Here is a 16,900-nt window from a genome sequence, read left to right on the forward strand (position 1 = left end):
CATTTCGCATCCAGCATTTTATCAGTTGGGAAACAAAAATATCTTTTGTCAGAGCCTATGGCCCTTTATAATAATATAAATAAATATATATATTTTTTTTCATTCTTACACAGCGCAATAATAAATTACTTATTCTGATGAAGATGTCGTTGCATAACAGAACTAAACATCCAGATGTCAAGGGGCAATATAATAATATAGTCTTGTGACATCCATTACTATAGCGGTATACAAAATACTATCGAATGATTAAATATGGAATGTCAACGAAACACTGATAGCGAGAAAGAACATCATAGCTCCAACATAACTTGTTATTGTTTTAGACGAGCTTAGGCATTAGCCAACGACTGAAAGTGCTGCATTAATTTTATTCTCCAGAAAGGCAATAAATAGTTCATTAATGGCAGTCTCGATAATACGATTCTCGGAACTGGCCAGCTAGTATCGCCTACGAACTCAGGCTATTTGCCCGCCACTATAACCCAATGCTTTGTATATACTGCGTGTTCAGTTCAAAGTGTGTCATGGCTCTCCGTATGCCGTCATGTAGCTAGCCGATGAGCCTAGAGAATTCAATCTTCCTACGCTTTCGCAAGGGCGTATTATCTTTGTGCCAGAGAAGTTGCCTAACAAGTACGGCGTTCATTCTGAAGAGTACGTACCGATACGTACGGTAACACCGGTAGTGGCAGGAATGTGAACTGTTTGGAAACACGTATTGAGATGAGTTTTTTTCTTACTGTCGGGATATGACGAGAGGGTTAAGACCAGTGGTCCCCAACTCAGAGCACTGTGTCGTCATCAAGCCTAGCCCGCTCGCCCGCTTGCCCGCGGAAAGTCGTAACAGGGCAGGTACTGTCAGTGACACAGTTCATCTGCCCTGGAAGGAATGCGGAGTTGGGGTAGTAGTTTCGCACTAGTAGTGGATGGAGTGGATGGAGGGAAAGTTAGAAATACAATGTAGCATGGTTTGTAAAAACATTGATTTACCAATTCCGTGCCACGTTACTATGGAGTACACTATACATGAAAGTTATATTGCTACGTCTTAACTTTGAATATATATTTACAACAGCAATTCTATTAAGCAAACGTTCACCTTCGTCTTCCAAGTACAAATGAAGAGAGAGAAATGTTTTTTTGGAGAAAATAGAAAGGGGATTAAGCAGAGGGTATTCACACCAAAAGTACCGTTAGCCAGCCGCTTGCTCCAAAGTTAGCCTCACACCCCTCTAAACAACACCCATAACTTCCCCAAGGTTCAGGGCAGATGAGCTGTGTCATCGTAGACGTTCAGCGGCGGGACCACAATATGAATTTACTGCATAAGTATATGATTGTTTTCTGATGACTATTACACTTTTACTACGTCACACTACTTTTGACCAATAAAACGGTACGAAAGGATGTCTGTCAACCAGTCATGGCTGCTTATCGCACAATTTTATCGCGTCCCTAGCATTTGTTTAATTTTATCGCGTCCCTAGCATTTGTTTATTTTTATCACTACCCTAGCATTTGTTTCTTTGTTTGCCAACATTTCAAACCACTGGTCTGGACGTCAAAAAACAGAAAATTACAAACCACTCCAGTCGATGCACAGCACTTTCAAATATGACTCACATTGGCATTCAAGAACAAGAATTAATAAAGATCACTGGTCATACCTATGAATCTTCCCTGAAACCCTATTTACAAATAAATGAAGAGCACCATTCGGAAATCCTGAATAAGTTGAGGGACACACCATGTACATCACCGAGTTCATTTCTTTTACGCACACGTCCAATATAACATCAAATGAACCACCAACCACTAAAACATCCAAATTTGAAAATTGTACCTACTTTCAATAATTGTTTCTTTTAAAATTATTAATGTTTATTTTTTCATTTCATCATCATTAATTAAAATGTTTCTTGTTTATTTCATCATCCCTAATTGAAACTTTTCTAACACTCGTTTATATTATTTAGGTTATGTTATAGCTTCTGCTATATGATATTATGAATAGTCACGTTATCAGAGATTGTTTAATACTAAGATTGATTGAAAATCATCTGTCGAGTGACGTTGATTATTGGGATCGGGATAATTGAAGTGGAATGCAACTGTTTTAATAAAAATGAAACAATCAACAAAGCCTTCTTGACCAGTAACCGCCCACAGAGTTCAATGAAGATTCCATAGTTGGCGCAACTGATAAGAAATCAGCTCTTCATAACACACTACTGCCATCTACTAATGTAATATTTATAAAGTTGAGATGGTACAATTTGAAGACAGTTTTGTATTTTCGTAAATCAATTAATATTTTATTGTATTGGAGTACTTCGTTACTTCTAATCTTTATATGCTTTCTTTTAATCGTGTAATAGTCAATTAAATCCCACTCGAGTTTTGATTTTCTCTAGATAAATCAAAACCCCTAGTGAAATTACTGTTGATAAAAGATGCTGGCTGAATATAAATAGCTAAATAAACTATCTTAAGCAATTTGAAAAAAAAACATTGTAGCCTATTTTCAACAAAGTTAGAAGTTAATAAGTTTATAATTACTTTCATAATTATAATTCACATTTCGTGTTAATTATTTGGGCAATGCATGACAATTACTGTAAATGCGCAAACTGTTTCTGTTAGGCAAAGTGTTGAACAAAACACATAAAAACCCTAGGAATAGTAATGCAGAAACTAACTCCATTCAGTCCACTCAACATGACATTAGCATTGATTTTTCGGGATTTGTTTAATTCTCTTTTCCCTCAGCAATTTCTCAACGTTTGGAACTATTGTTTGTATAGTGCATAATGTGACAGCACATTTTAAGTTGTGATTCCATACTTGGCTTCCATGACATGGCTTGTTTATCTTCATCATAGGAAAAAAAATACTGTTCGCACAGATATGTGAATCCGAAAATGTATGTCTGTACAATCGGGGAAATCGAACACATAGAAAGTTCATATAAAAGTCGGATAACTTCTTTTGTTTTGATATTTGCCCTTCAATTCACTATCGTAAGTAAATCAATAAGTTCCAATTACAAATAATAATCGAATATCAAATTGAAAATGTTCCTAGTCTTTAAATCTCGAATCAAATTCCTGGTGCAGATCGCATGATGTGTGAATATATTCTTCGAAATCCAAAGTCTTAAGAAACTAGTATGCTTATATCGTTGTTAATTTTGAAAAATGTGATGTAACTTATCCTTTTAGTTAAGCTAAAGTTCCATAATTAGAGGTGGTTCATATTAAACCCCTTCACTCTGTCATATAACTGTGTAATAATCTTGTTGTTACCTCGTAGAAAACAATTTAAAGCATTCAGGTAATTCCATTAAGAAGGCAAGTTCACAAATCCATTTTTTCATTTTTCACTTATGATACACAGACTTTTCTTCTTTCTCCGTGAACAATGATGTTTCCTCCCTCAGTTCAAAGAACCTATCCAATAATTTGCCACGACTTAGTCACCGCACTTTACTATATTATGACAGATCGCCATACTCGCTAAGAAATAATTTCATGGGATGAATTAACGCTTTTCACTTCGTGCCTTAGACTCCTTATTACTCCCGTTTTAGTTCCAACCATGGAAGGAGCATCATTGATTGCCAAGGATATAAGTTTATTCCAAGGGAGTCCAAAATAATTTCTACAGCCTCTACATGAAAATATCGGAACCAGTAGTAGTATCTTTTATGAGAACAATATATAAGAACTCTCCTTAACCTGAAGGTTTTCAATACCGCCTCTTACAAAAATCACCAGTTGAGATTTATTGCTTACATAAATATTTTCATCTACTGCCAAAGAATAACAAATGAAAGACTGACAAACAATTACTAATTGCACCTGAACGTCCTCGGCTAGACCTCGGATGGGATGCATCATGGTGGAAGGACACAAACTGATAGATTCTAACTCCTACACTTGTTGTGAGAAAAGTTCCTCAGTTGTAATTAAACATTCTTCAAATTTTCAATCTTTAAAAGGTTTCTAATATTTTACTATTACAAGAGAAATTTTATAAGTGAGTCGCACAGCCGATTCACTAACATTATGATCTTAAACAACTTCTAGCTCATTTTCCTTCAATTGTTGGATTAATGCAACACGCACTTCTCTTCGTATCTGCCATATTCGTTCCTGTGAGTTATTTAATGCATCTTTAAGTTGTATTTCTTCAGTGTGGCCTACGTTTTGAAGTGTTTCCTGCTCCTCACATCTCTTGTTTGAATGAATGGCAAGAACCGCCTCTGTTCACTATAACGCAACGTTACAAACTGGTCCTTTGCCCGGTACAGTAAGCACGCATGAGCCAAGCACTGCCCGCGCCCGTTCATACGTGAGTTGATGATCACTGGTTAAGACGATTACCATATTTGCTCGCGTAATTTGCGCATTTTTAATCTGTTTTGGCTGTTTGAAAAATTGGGGTGCGTAAAATATGCGATTTTTTTTTAAATTAAACTTCTTGATCTGGGTTTTATTTAAGTATATAGTAATTAAGAATACAGTACTTTTGTCACCTAAGACTACTGGCAATCTTAAAATAAATAATAATTAAATTGAATATATGACAACCGTAATGAATGCAATGTACAAAGCAGATGTAGCATTCTCAATAGGTAGTCTTTAATTGAGTACATTGTACGAGTTTATAGGCCTATAGGAGGTTGATCGATGCACTCTTCATGTTGCGATAGTACCTGTTGAACAGTAAAACTTGTCACAGTCGCTGCCCTTAGGGGTAATTTACAAGAACAAGCATCAGTGTTGAAGTAACGTTATTTAGGGTTTCTTTGTGGAGCAGGTTGGGTACTGGTCAATGAACAATGCCGTGGAATGCAAATATTGGCAAAGGAATTTAGGGAAGGAAAATACATACTAACTTACACTGAAAAAAAAAATGAACGTAAAATGTGTGCGGAAAATACACGGAGCAAAATTAATGTTCAAACTAATCCTTTTAAAATTTAGGGTGCGTAAAATATGCGGTGGCGCAAAGTATGCGAGCAAATACGGTACTTACGTATTTGTTGACATTAACTTTGACTGTCAACATGGACACGGAATATTTATTTGTGTTGTGGAATGTTCGGTACGCAACAGATGATAACAAATACCTTGCGTACGACTTGCCCGCGCAAAACAGTTTGAAAGAGGTTATGGTAGCACACAGACTTTCTAGACCGCCATCTGTTGCTACGACGTTCATGTTATACCGTACACGTTCTCAAGTTCATATTGAACGCCTTGAATAATAGGCAACTTCTCTGACATAAAAGCTGAAACTCGCTTCAAATCGCTGACTCACAACCGTTTCGTCATTACACACTTTGAAATGAACACCCAGTAGATGGCTCTGGCCTAACTCATCAAACAGAGCAGTGTAGTACGATTATTATAGAGTACTGCATACTCGGCGGCGGCCATATTTACTCCTGGCTCGGCACAGAAGCGTAAGCAGTAATGCTAGAAGGAAGCTCATAAAAGGCGATATCACACATGTTGTTGTGGTTATTATTCGATTCGCCGAAGGCTCGATTTGTTTCGCTCTCTTTGTGGGAAGACAGCTGCGGCTTTTGAATATAAAAGGCAGATCATGTCATTGAACCATCCAGATATTACAATTATCTGTCTTCAAAAGCAACAACTTACAACGTAAAACTACATCCATCAAGAATTATATTTCTTCTTAAAACTGGCATTCTATCTTCAGAAATTACTTCTTAATGACATAATACTGCATGTGTAGTTACAATAGTTAAAAAGCATTAACTTATATATGGATAACAACTTCTTTTTAGGTATACATTTTCATTTTACTAATAAACTATGTACAATATAAAGGTTATACAGGACGTATATACCATTGGAACGTAAAACGTAACTAATAAACAGTGTATAAGCTATTATATACATATATGAGTTGTAAAATTACACATGATAATCGTTACACAACCTATCATCCTAGTATAAGCCGTGGTGGGAATATAATGGTGAAGCAGTGCGCAGTCTCGCCCGTTATCGTACTACGTGATGACGTCTCGCGGGAAGCATTGCGAACGCTCTCGCAGCTTGCTAGCTTAGCTCAGTTCAACTCCGTAAGATTTTGGAAGTGGAGTAGGTTAATTGATTATGAATACCAAGAAATCAGAACCAAATATGGCATTTTATATTACTTGTTACTAATTAAATATACTAACTTTTATTAATTCTCTATGTTTAAAACATAAAACAATTTTAAGCACAACAGGTGGTTACAGTCACCACATTCGGAATTTAAAATAATCACACGCGTCGAAAAAGAATCTGAATCTACATTTAAAAAATAATAAACAAGTTCACCAAAATTCAGATGTAACAATTCTTCAGTTCGTCTACAATATACCTACATATTATAATTATTTAACAGTAAATAATTCAATTACTGAAACAGCAGTATAATTTGTGAGATAAAAATAACTATAAAGCTACCTACTAAAATCAATTTTACATTGCACATTCAGTTTATGTCAAATGGGCTGGTTTCACCAACCTTCACTAAGGTTTTAATGATTCTTTAATTTATTTACTGGTTCATTAAATCATTTTTATATCTCACCAACAATCTTTAACCTAACGAACTAGTAAAACTATCATTAAATTTAGTGACAGAAATTTCCGTCTTTAAATTTTTAATGGTTCATTAGTTGCAATATAAAATGGCGGAACGTTTCGACGCAGAATTGTTAGGCCTATATCGGGAACCGCTCGAAAATTAAGAGTCAGATGAAGATTATGTTAACCATTTAAGAAACGATCATTTTGAAATTTTGAATGACACAAAAAATTCACGGAAGATACCGCGTCATGAAGGTCGTGGTACTCAAAATTTTAGAAGAAATTTATTGTAGGTTAGAATGTCATTAAAAACAGCTGAGATAAAGCTGAAACTAGTCAACTAAGTAACATACAAGTGAGTTTTTATTTTAACACATGAAGTGGTTATTATAACTATATCCAAGAAATATTAGTAAATTAATACATAATATGCATTCAACCATAACAAAATTTCATTGGTATATTAACTTTCATTTATTAGAATTATATTATAGCTAGCGATAAGATATGTTTGCACTGGCTTTAAAACAGAAGCGAAAGAACTGGATTCATGGAATTTATAGCCTATACCACCAAAGGAAATTTCATTTCCAGCAGGATAACCACCCCGCGCACATCGCCATAAATGTTCAAAGACGGTTCACGGAAAGGTATGAAAAAGAGGATTGACAAATATCGAGACAACCCACCTCAGAATCCAGATCAGTTGTGGGATCAAGTTCTGGCTACCTGGGAAGATCTCGCTGAGGACCAGAACTATTTCCGCGATCTGATGGACTCAATGCCCCGAAGATGCCAGGCAGTGATAGAAGCCAGTGGCATGAAGAGGTTTGCATATTGCCTGCACCGTAGGCGCTCAGTGTCGTTGTACAGTATAATAAAAATTATTGAAACCCGGTTTTGCAGGACTCTAATCGCGAACTCAGTTTGTATAGGAGAAGTTGGATAGTGCACACCTTTCTACTATCGAAATGTTGGTATCTTGCTTCCAATAACAATTACCTCTCCAAGGCAAATAACGAGTGCAGTTTCTTGATTTTTATAGAAAGGAACTACTTTTCGTGTGCCCTTGTCAACTCTGTATCTCCAACCCAATGAAGAGGGGTTCGGATTACTTAATATTTATTTTATTTTTAAGTCGTGGAAGAAAAATACAGTAGCCTATACTCTATCGTGTTTTACCGCCTTCTGGCTATAGTTTTGGACGACAGCAAGTGATTTGCGAAATTCTCCTGATTTATGTGTTGTGCCACGTTATCTTAGGTACCTTTGGGTTTATATACAAGAATGGAGTTATCTAGAACCCCTTCAGTTCCTAGTACACAAAGATCTATCAAAGACGATTTACAATACAATAGTACCAACTGTTTCTGTTGCTCCTTTACGCATTCAGCGTATTGTACCAGAGAATACAAATTTCACCCTACATTGAAAGAATATTAGTTCTCGGGTAGCCTACTTCCAGCGACAATGCGCTCGGTGTAGTATACAGTTATTCATGACATAATTGCAACAAAAGAACGTTTATTTAAAATAAACAGAGCAGACAATAATATTGTCAACAAACAGACTCCTTGCATCATCGTCTTAACACTTGTACAATGATCCTTTCTATACGAGAACAATTTGGAAAGTACGTGAAAGACAATAATATATTTGGCAAGGACACTCTTCATCCTACGACATTTCAATTAGCAGTCTTCAATTTCAGGCCAAGCAAAGACAAAACGCTGCATTATGGTTGATAGGTCATACAGTAACCTTTTTTATTTGGAACCAAGAGAATACCTTTAAAATAAATTATATAGCCTATATTAACCAGGCAAGAAGGAACAGAAAATTCTATCGAAAATGGGACCTTTTGTTTGGGAATTTTCTCTGTCACTTAGATTAGTTATAATTTGATAGTACAAAAACTTTCCAAAATATGAAAATTCAAGCATATTTACATACACATTTTTTAACTCTGTATTAATAAAATAAAAGTTCGTTTTGATTACAAAATGAGTGGTTCCTCCAGGAGTGAACGATTTCTTGTTACTGAATGAATGTGTATCTATTGTATTGTTTATAGAGTGAAGGAATTAATTTTAATAGTGCAAGTCAGTTTCATTTATATGGTTAACATTTATTTACATGGTTAAACATTTTTATTTACAGAAAAAAAAGTATACATGGAAATTGTTTTCACTACTGCATACCGTTTCTATCAGTTTATTTGCCTAGCTTGAAGTGTACAGTAGTGGCAAAAAAAAAAAAAGAACCGGACTGACCCTTGTAGCTGAATTCAGAGCCTTGTTCACTCCAGAGCACGATAGACTGGTACCGGTAACTAAGACTTTCGTGGTTCGAATCTTGCCTGGGAAGGAAACGTTTTTTGTTCCTTATTCAAATTTATTCCCAAATTACTGAAATTATAATGTGTAATAATAATAATAATAATAATAATAATAATAATAATAATAATAATAATCATATAGTAATGAAAACAATATAAAAACAGACTACAAGAATTCCAAATTTGTACAATGTGTTAAAAGTAATCACAATGGAGAAGTCTGAGAAACACTGGCTCAACATATTACAATATGTTTACAGTTATTATTAAATTTAATTCAAATTCAAGTAACTGTTACGAAAATCTTCATTTATATATAATTTAACAGTTATGTATTATACGAATTAACAACTGCTTCGAAATGTTTGTAATTTTTCATTCACCCACGGTATGAATTCAAAATATTAGAGGCCACGAACTGATCACATGTCCCTCGAATAACAGCTAAATTGACATGAACTCATCTTTCCTATGATGTTCCTATTATCGAAGCAGTCTCAACGTTGAAAGAAATTGAAATATATTGATTCCCATAGCTCTTCATCGATTCATTTTACCTTAATATTACCTCCACTTACGCTGAGTGACCTCGTTAAATAACAGACTTACAAGCTGCCAGAAAGAAAAAAAGTGCTTACATTTGATCTTTCCAGTTCGAATGTGGAAAGCTGCACTGTGTACTGCATTTTCGGCACTGTCTCCCAGAGCGTGGAAAGTAAAAATTTATGCACATATAATCAATCAATCGGAGTGTAATCAAACTCACATCCCCAGGACACGAGTTCCTTTTCCAGTAGCGGCCGGTGATCGAAATCCTCGGTGAGGCCAGATGCAACTAGTTTAATTGCCTCCGATAGGAAATGTTTGTTTATGATATTAATTATTATTGTTATTATATTATTAATATCATTATTACTGTATTATTATTATTATTATTATTAGTCTATTCTTATTATTATCAATGAAAAATAATAATTTCCCTCACCAAATAAGCTGTTATGCTCTCAGTTTCAGTGATTGTTTCATTGTGATGAAGCAACCCATATGTGTTGAAATTCCCCTTTCTTTCTTTTCTTTTTATTTTTTTTTCTCTGACAGCAACAAACAAGGCCAAGAGAAGTTTATTTTGCATCACATTACCACATAACCATTTATGTTGCCCATACCAGGATGCAATAGAAACTCGTGTTTTAAGATTATGTGTGAGAAAAATTATCAGCGATGTCGTAGGTATCTCGGTAGTCTCTCTCTTTATTTAAAACTTCCTTTCTTTCAGTATTATTTCTTCTCAAAAAAGGACACTCTAACAATGAATTAATTGCACCAGCATTACTTCTCTCATTTGTTTCTGTTTATATTTTCCCGAAATACATAACAACATTGGCCCACATTCACTACTGTACTACACCCTCGCTTATATGTCATAAACTGAGACATAAGGGGAGAGAATCGAGTGGGTCTCTGCCTGCCAAAGAGCTGGAATTTTGTTATTTATGGCCTAGTTAGGAAGACAAGTCACCACTGCTATTCCCACCCCACTCTACCCTTGAGGCCGGCCCATGGATGGGACGAGTGAAATCTGACCAGGCCAGACGAATTGTGCCTCAGCTACAACGTTTTAAGCGCAAACTCAAAGCCCGCGATAGGACATGAAATGCATTAAGCCAAACTCGGCACGAACGATTCTGGCCTCAGGAACAAATTTTACTGCAAAACAGGTCTATATACATCACAAGCCAGACCCGGCGCGAGCGATCCCGGCCTCAGGAACAAATTTTACTGAAAAACAGGTCTATATAAATCAAAGTTTTTAAATGCTTCTACAGCGATATATGCTTTCTTTCAAATAACTAATACATTATATGAAAACACAAAATTTGATTTCATTTAAGCCAAGTAACTGAGGCTCGGCCTCACTTGCCTCAGTCAATAGCCGCCACTGTCCTTTCCCTACTCCATGTACGCCGATTATCACTAGCTGTGTTAAATTACATTCCAAGCATTCTGAAAATTTTAGGCGCCATTTACAAGTCTTTCAAAACTTTCGAAATAATTCCAGGAATCTAGCCTACAATGTAATTCACTGATTCGATCATCCAAGTTTCTTGCAGTACAGTAAGTCTACAGAGACATCTACTTGCGACAGAGAAAATGAACTCTAAATCTTTAATAGAATCCACTCATTCAAGAATAAGACTAATTTAATTGCGTCAATCTACATCATGAGACACCCCACTTAGTTTTGTTCTAAAGTGAGCCAAATTATGGAATTTATGATCCTTAAATTTTCTCCATAGTCCATTAAAATTTTACCATTTATTATTCCACATTTCCGAAATTTTGTAGTCACAAAGCAGTCCATGCAGTGGGAAGGCATCGACGCAGAGAATGACATGCAGCCCATGGGGTGAGACCCTGCCGAACATCAGGATACCAGCCGAAGGAATGGGACACCTAACGGAATTAAAAAGGTAAGACCTTGCGGCTTTCATCAAGTAATTGAATTAGCATGAGTTCACACCTGTGGAGCAACGGCTGCGAAACCAGGTGGCCCGGGTTCGATTCCCGGTCGGGGCAAGTTACCTGGTTGAGGTTTTTTTCCGGGGGTTTCCCTCAACCCAATATGAACAAATGCTGGGTAACTTTCGGTGTTGGACCCCGGACTCATTTCACGGCATTATCACCTTCATCTCATTCAGACGCTAAATAACCTAAGCTGTTGATAAAGCGTCGTAAAATAACCTACTAAAAAAATTAGCATGAACTATTACTCCATCAGTAGGCCTATTCCTGGTGCGTATTGCAGTAGCAGCAAACTGAGGGATTAAGATTATTTACCTCTAGAAATGCTGTATAAGGCTTTTGCTTTGAGAAATATTCATGTTAAATTATTGCATTTTCGATCGTCTTGAACGGGCAATTCTTCTTAATACTTGAAATTGGCTGCGTTCAGCACTGGGGTAGCGATTAATTTTTGCTGAGTTACAGCAGCTGTTAGTGGCTGAACGACCAGACTGCAAAATGTCCGCTGTGTTTACAAAGAAACACGCCATTGTTCTGTCTACTCCGGCACCATTGGTTGATGTCTACCCCTTCCAGTTTTGCTGGCTAGCAGCCAAAGACGTTTTATAGTTTAACCTAGCAGCAAGCTTGCAGCGAAAAAAAATTTTGCTACGAAAAATGGCGGCCGCTATTTCGACGCTGTCGGCCAGCAAGGCGTTCAGTGCTGTCGCTATTTCAGCGTTCCCTCAGCGCTGTCCCGGCTGAACGCAGCCATTAGCTTATACAGAGATTTTGATAACTTGCATGTTCGAATGTGTGGAAATACTTGGTCAAAATGAAAATGGCCGGCGTCTGAGATATTAAGTTCAAATCGGGTATTTCCGTGAGCGCTCGGGACAGACAGGCTTTGTTCGAAAGTTTTCGTATATTCTTCTAGTAGTTATAATAGGAAACACAACTATTAATCACTAAAATCTTCCGAGAAAATAATTCATATACGAGATTTAAAACAGACAGATCGTTCAGAGTGTTTAAACAGTGAATATTGTAACACAAACACTACATAGGCCTACTGTATAACAGGTTCTCAAGTAGAGTATGACCATTGCTCGTTACAATGTCATTCTGACTGCAGTAAACCTCTTAGGCCCGATTGTATAAACCATTTAATCTTAGATCAGAGATTAAATTGATCCTTGTTTCAGCTGAACTTGGAATTTTGTGTTGTATAAAGTCTAATCTGAGATTAATTTGTCCCAAACTAAAGTCAACTTTGACTGAAGAAATTTCTCCGATTAAGTTAGATGATCCAAGTTCAGTTATTTCTTTTCTGTTTGAAATATACGAGCGACAGATTGTGCAAATAAAATATCCATTATTATTAATATTAATAGATATGATAGGTCCATTTATATATATTTCTTTCAATTTCTTGCCTTAATACACAAACAATCTCATATTTTATAAGGCTCTATCATGTTCAGCAGTATCTAATAACATAACCTATAATTATATTATGTTCATAACAACCATTAATTATTAATGGATATGTTAGGTACATTCATAAATTTTCAATTAACTGTATTACTAAACGAAAATCGTTGTTTTATAAAGCTTTATTATGTTTAGCACTATCAAACATCACAACATGATAACAACTCGGAGAACAGTCAACCTTCTTCTTATTGTTCGCCATTATTTACATTGCACAAAAAACCAGTGTCTCCAACAGAGTGTACGGAAAGTCGCCAAAAAGTAGTTGTAAAGTCTCCAGATTTCTCATTATCAACAAAGAAAGATTAAATTTTGTCACTATAGGGTGCTGAAAAGGTCATTAAATCCCTATTTAAGCAATATAAAAGTTAAAAGAAATTGTTGTTGAAAAAGAGTTAAAGTCGCTAGATTGGCAACACTGAACAAACCTGTCCGCGCATCACGTATTTCACCTGTTTATGCGATGTTGCCAAATCCTTTTCACGTGAACTTAGATTGCATTTGAAGCAAGGTAATTTGATCGCAGAAAAGATTTATACAATAGAAGAAGTGTCTGAACTCGGTTCACTTTTCGATCTTCGATCAAAGTTGATCTTTAGTCAGGGAGTTTTATACAATTGGGCCTTAGAGGGCCCGATTGTATAAACCATTTAATCTTAGATCAGAGGTTAAATTGATCCTTGTTTCAGCTGAACTTGGAATTTTGTGTTGTATAAAGTCTAATCTGAGATTAATTTGTCTCAAACTAAAGTCAACTTTGACTGAAGAAATTTCTCCGATTAAGTTAGATGATCCAAGTTCAGTTATTTCTTTTCTGTTTGAAATATACGAGTGACAAATTGTGCAAATAAAATATCCATTATTATTAATTTTAATAGATATGTTAGGTACATTTATATATATTTCTTTCAATTTCTTGCCTTAATACACAAACATTCTTACATTTTATAAGGCTCTATCGTGTTCAGCAGCATCAAATAACATAACCTATAATTATAGGCCTATTATGTTTATAACAACCATTAATTATTAATGGATATGATAGGTACATTCATAAATGTTCAATTAACTGTATTACTAAAGGAAAATTGTCGTTTTATAAAGCTTTATTATGTTTAGCAGTATCAAACACCATAACATGATAACAACTTGGAGAACAGTCAACCTTCTTCTTATTGTCCGCCATTATTTACATAGCACAAAAAAAAAAAAACAGTGTCTCCAACAGAGTGTAATACGGAAAGTCGCCAAAAAGTAGTTGTAAAGTCGCTAGATTTCTCATTATCAACAAAGAAAGATTAAATTTTGTCACTATGGGGTGCTAAAAAGGTCACTAAATCCCTATTTAAGCAATATAACAGTTAAAAGAAATTGTTGTTGAAAAAGAGTTAAAGTCGCTAGATTGGCAACACTGAACAAACCTGTGTAACATGGTCCGCGCATCACGTATTTCACCTGTTTATGCGATGTTGCCAAATCCTTTTCACGTGAACTTAGATTGCATTTGAACCAAGGTAATTTGATCGCAGAAAAGTTTTATACAATAAAAGAAGTGTCTGAACTCGGTTCACTTTTCGATCTTCGATCAAAGTTGACCTTTAGTTAGGGAGTTTTATACAATTGGGCCTTAGAGTAGTTTGTAGAGCGATAGCTAAGAGTTCATGAGGGTGCATGTTCAAATATTCGTGTAGTTACTAAACTTTTTTTTAAAGGCATCAGTCAAAATATAACAGGCTTTCGTTTTTTTAATACTTAGAATACTTTTCGCTTTATTATTTTTTTTTTCATGTTAACAAACATTTGACGCTAGATAGAAGTAACACTAAAGACGACAATTAGGGGCTTTCATATTAAAATGCAGTGTTAATTATTTTATTAATCCCTGCTGCTTTGCACTCTATTGCCTAAGGACCATTCAATAAATATGTTGACAGCTAAATAATTGGGAATAATTAATTTGCAAGTTGTGCCACAGGGAATATGATTATTATACTAATCTAAATCCGTGAAGAAGAAAAACCATAATTCTGATGACAAAATATATCCTGATTTCCTAGAATTATAACGAGAAACTTTTACCAATTTTGTAATTATCTGTAGGCCTAAGTAACATGAAGTGACATAAGCAAAATTATTTGATTATATTAGGGCCTACAATAAAACGACTTATGAAAATAAAAGAAAGGACAAAACAAAAAATTCGCTACGGAGATTCGAAGCATGCTGTGGAGGTAGCCCAAATCAGCGCCTTGTATTATGGAGTTAACTAAAACGGCGCACGGAGGTTTACGGTAGTGAACTGCGCTCACCCGAAGGACTTAGAAAATTTTCACTGCTCAAGAGGCCGGCCACTTTCATTTTAACGACGATAAAACACCACGTTCTTCCGTATAAGGTTTTGTGTCTTTGGGTTTAGGCAACACCAACTGTTACAAACCGCGTACAAAAGTATTAACCACAGATCTACTGGTATGTATAGAAACGGAAAAAAAAAAAATTGGAGCTCCTTTATTGTATAAGATTCGCTTACAGCATACTACGCATACTACGCATGTGAAGTAAATATGAGCCCTTATATATATATATATATATATATATATATATATATGCTACTTGTGTACAGCCGTGCGAAACTGTTACCTACATATAGGTGGACTCCCATCAAGACTTGCTCCATGAAGGAATTTCGAGAAAAATAAGCATTCAGTACATATGAGAATTCGTAGCGTTTCTTTTTTATTATGATTTTGTTGAGATGGGCTGTTCGCTCTTCATAGCACCTCTTCAGTCTGCTTATCATTTTCGTGTAACTTCAATGGATGTCTTGGAAATGAAAAGTGCTGTAATTTTAACTAGTTTTCCTGGTGTGCTCAACAAAATAGAAAGTCGAGAGTAAGATCATTCCAGTATTCATGTTACACAGTGTAATATAATACTGGACAACTCTGCAAAGCATAGCCCATAGGAAGTGTCTGAGCAGTAGTTGTGTGTTATGCTGACCATTACGAGACTTGCAACGTGTAGGCTTACCTGTCTTTAGTGTCAGTCCAAAGATAAGTGCACAACACAAAAGAATCTTCACACGTCTTCTTCTCGTTTACGTCAAATGTGAGCTCTGTTACACATATTTTCACTCAGGGACACCAAGACTCAAAGGGCTCTCGTAGAAAAATCAAAATTGCCCTATGCCTACCTGTGTGCCCCCTACTCCACGTGAATATAAAAAACTGAAGTTAAAACTTTTTTCTCAGAATTCTATCAATCCTATAGTTATTACTTTAACAAATTATATTCATTTTACGAATTTTCCTTTATATTGTTTCACAACTTCTCCTATCACTGCATAAATTAATAATATAGAAGTATTAGTGTGGTTAATCTTGATAAAAGTTTAACTTCATCTTGTTCCTGTTTCGCAAATGGGTATTACGTAAACTGAAAATTACTTAATACTATTTGTTAATTTAAAAATGGTGTTGCTCTAATAAATCTTATTACTAACGTAGACAGAACATCATGTTTATTTTTCAGTAATAATGTTAACTTTACATATTCAATGACACAACTTAATTACTTACAAAAGGCTTTTAAGGAACCCGGAGGTTCATTGCCGCCCTCACATAAGCCCCCTATCGGTTCCTATGCTGTGCAAGATTAAATCAGTCTCTATCGTCATATCCCACCTCCCTCAAATCCATATTAATATTATTCTCCCATCTACATCTCGGTCTCCCCAAAGGTCTTTTTCCCTCCGGCTTCCCACCTAACACTCTATATGCATTTCTGGATTCGCCCATAAGTCCTACATGCCCTGCGGATTTCAAACGTCTCGATTTAATGTTCCTAATTATGTCAGGTGAAGAATACAATGCGTGCAGTTCTGCATTGTGTAACTTCCTTCATTCTCCTGTAACTTTATCCCTCTTAGTCCCAAATACTTTCCTAAGAA

At 35.6% G+C, this 16,900-nt stretch overlaps 1 long non-coding RNA gene across 1 annotated transcript in view; it reads left to right on the top strand.

The window, feature by feature from the left end:
- Positions 1-16,900, top strand: part of LOC138696090 (uncharacterized) — a 40,925-nt gene that overhangs the window by 18,231 nt on the left and 5,794 nt on the right. Inside the window, exon 2 of the long non-coding RNA XR_011331234.1 lies at positions 11,302-11,426. This is a non-coding gene — a long non-coding RNA (uncharacterized lncRNA). The remainder of the gene's footprint in view (positions 1-11,301; positions 11,427-16,900) is intronic.

Source organism: Periplaneta americana, chromosome 3, assembly GCF_040183065.1.
Source record: "Periplaneta americana isolate PAMFEO1 chromosome 3, P.americana_PAMFEO1_priV1, whole genome shotgun sequence".
Lineage (NCBI taxonomy): Eukaryota > Metazoa > Arthropoda > Insecta > Blattodea > Blattidae > Periplaneta > Periplaneta americana.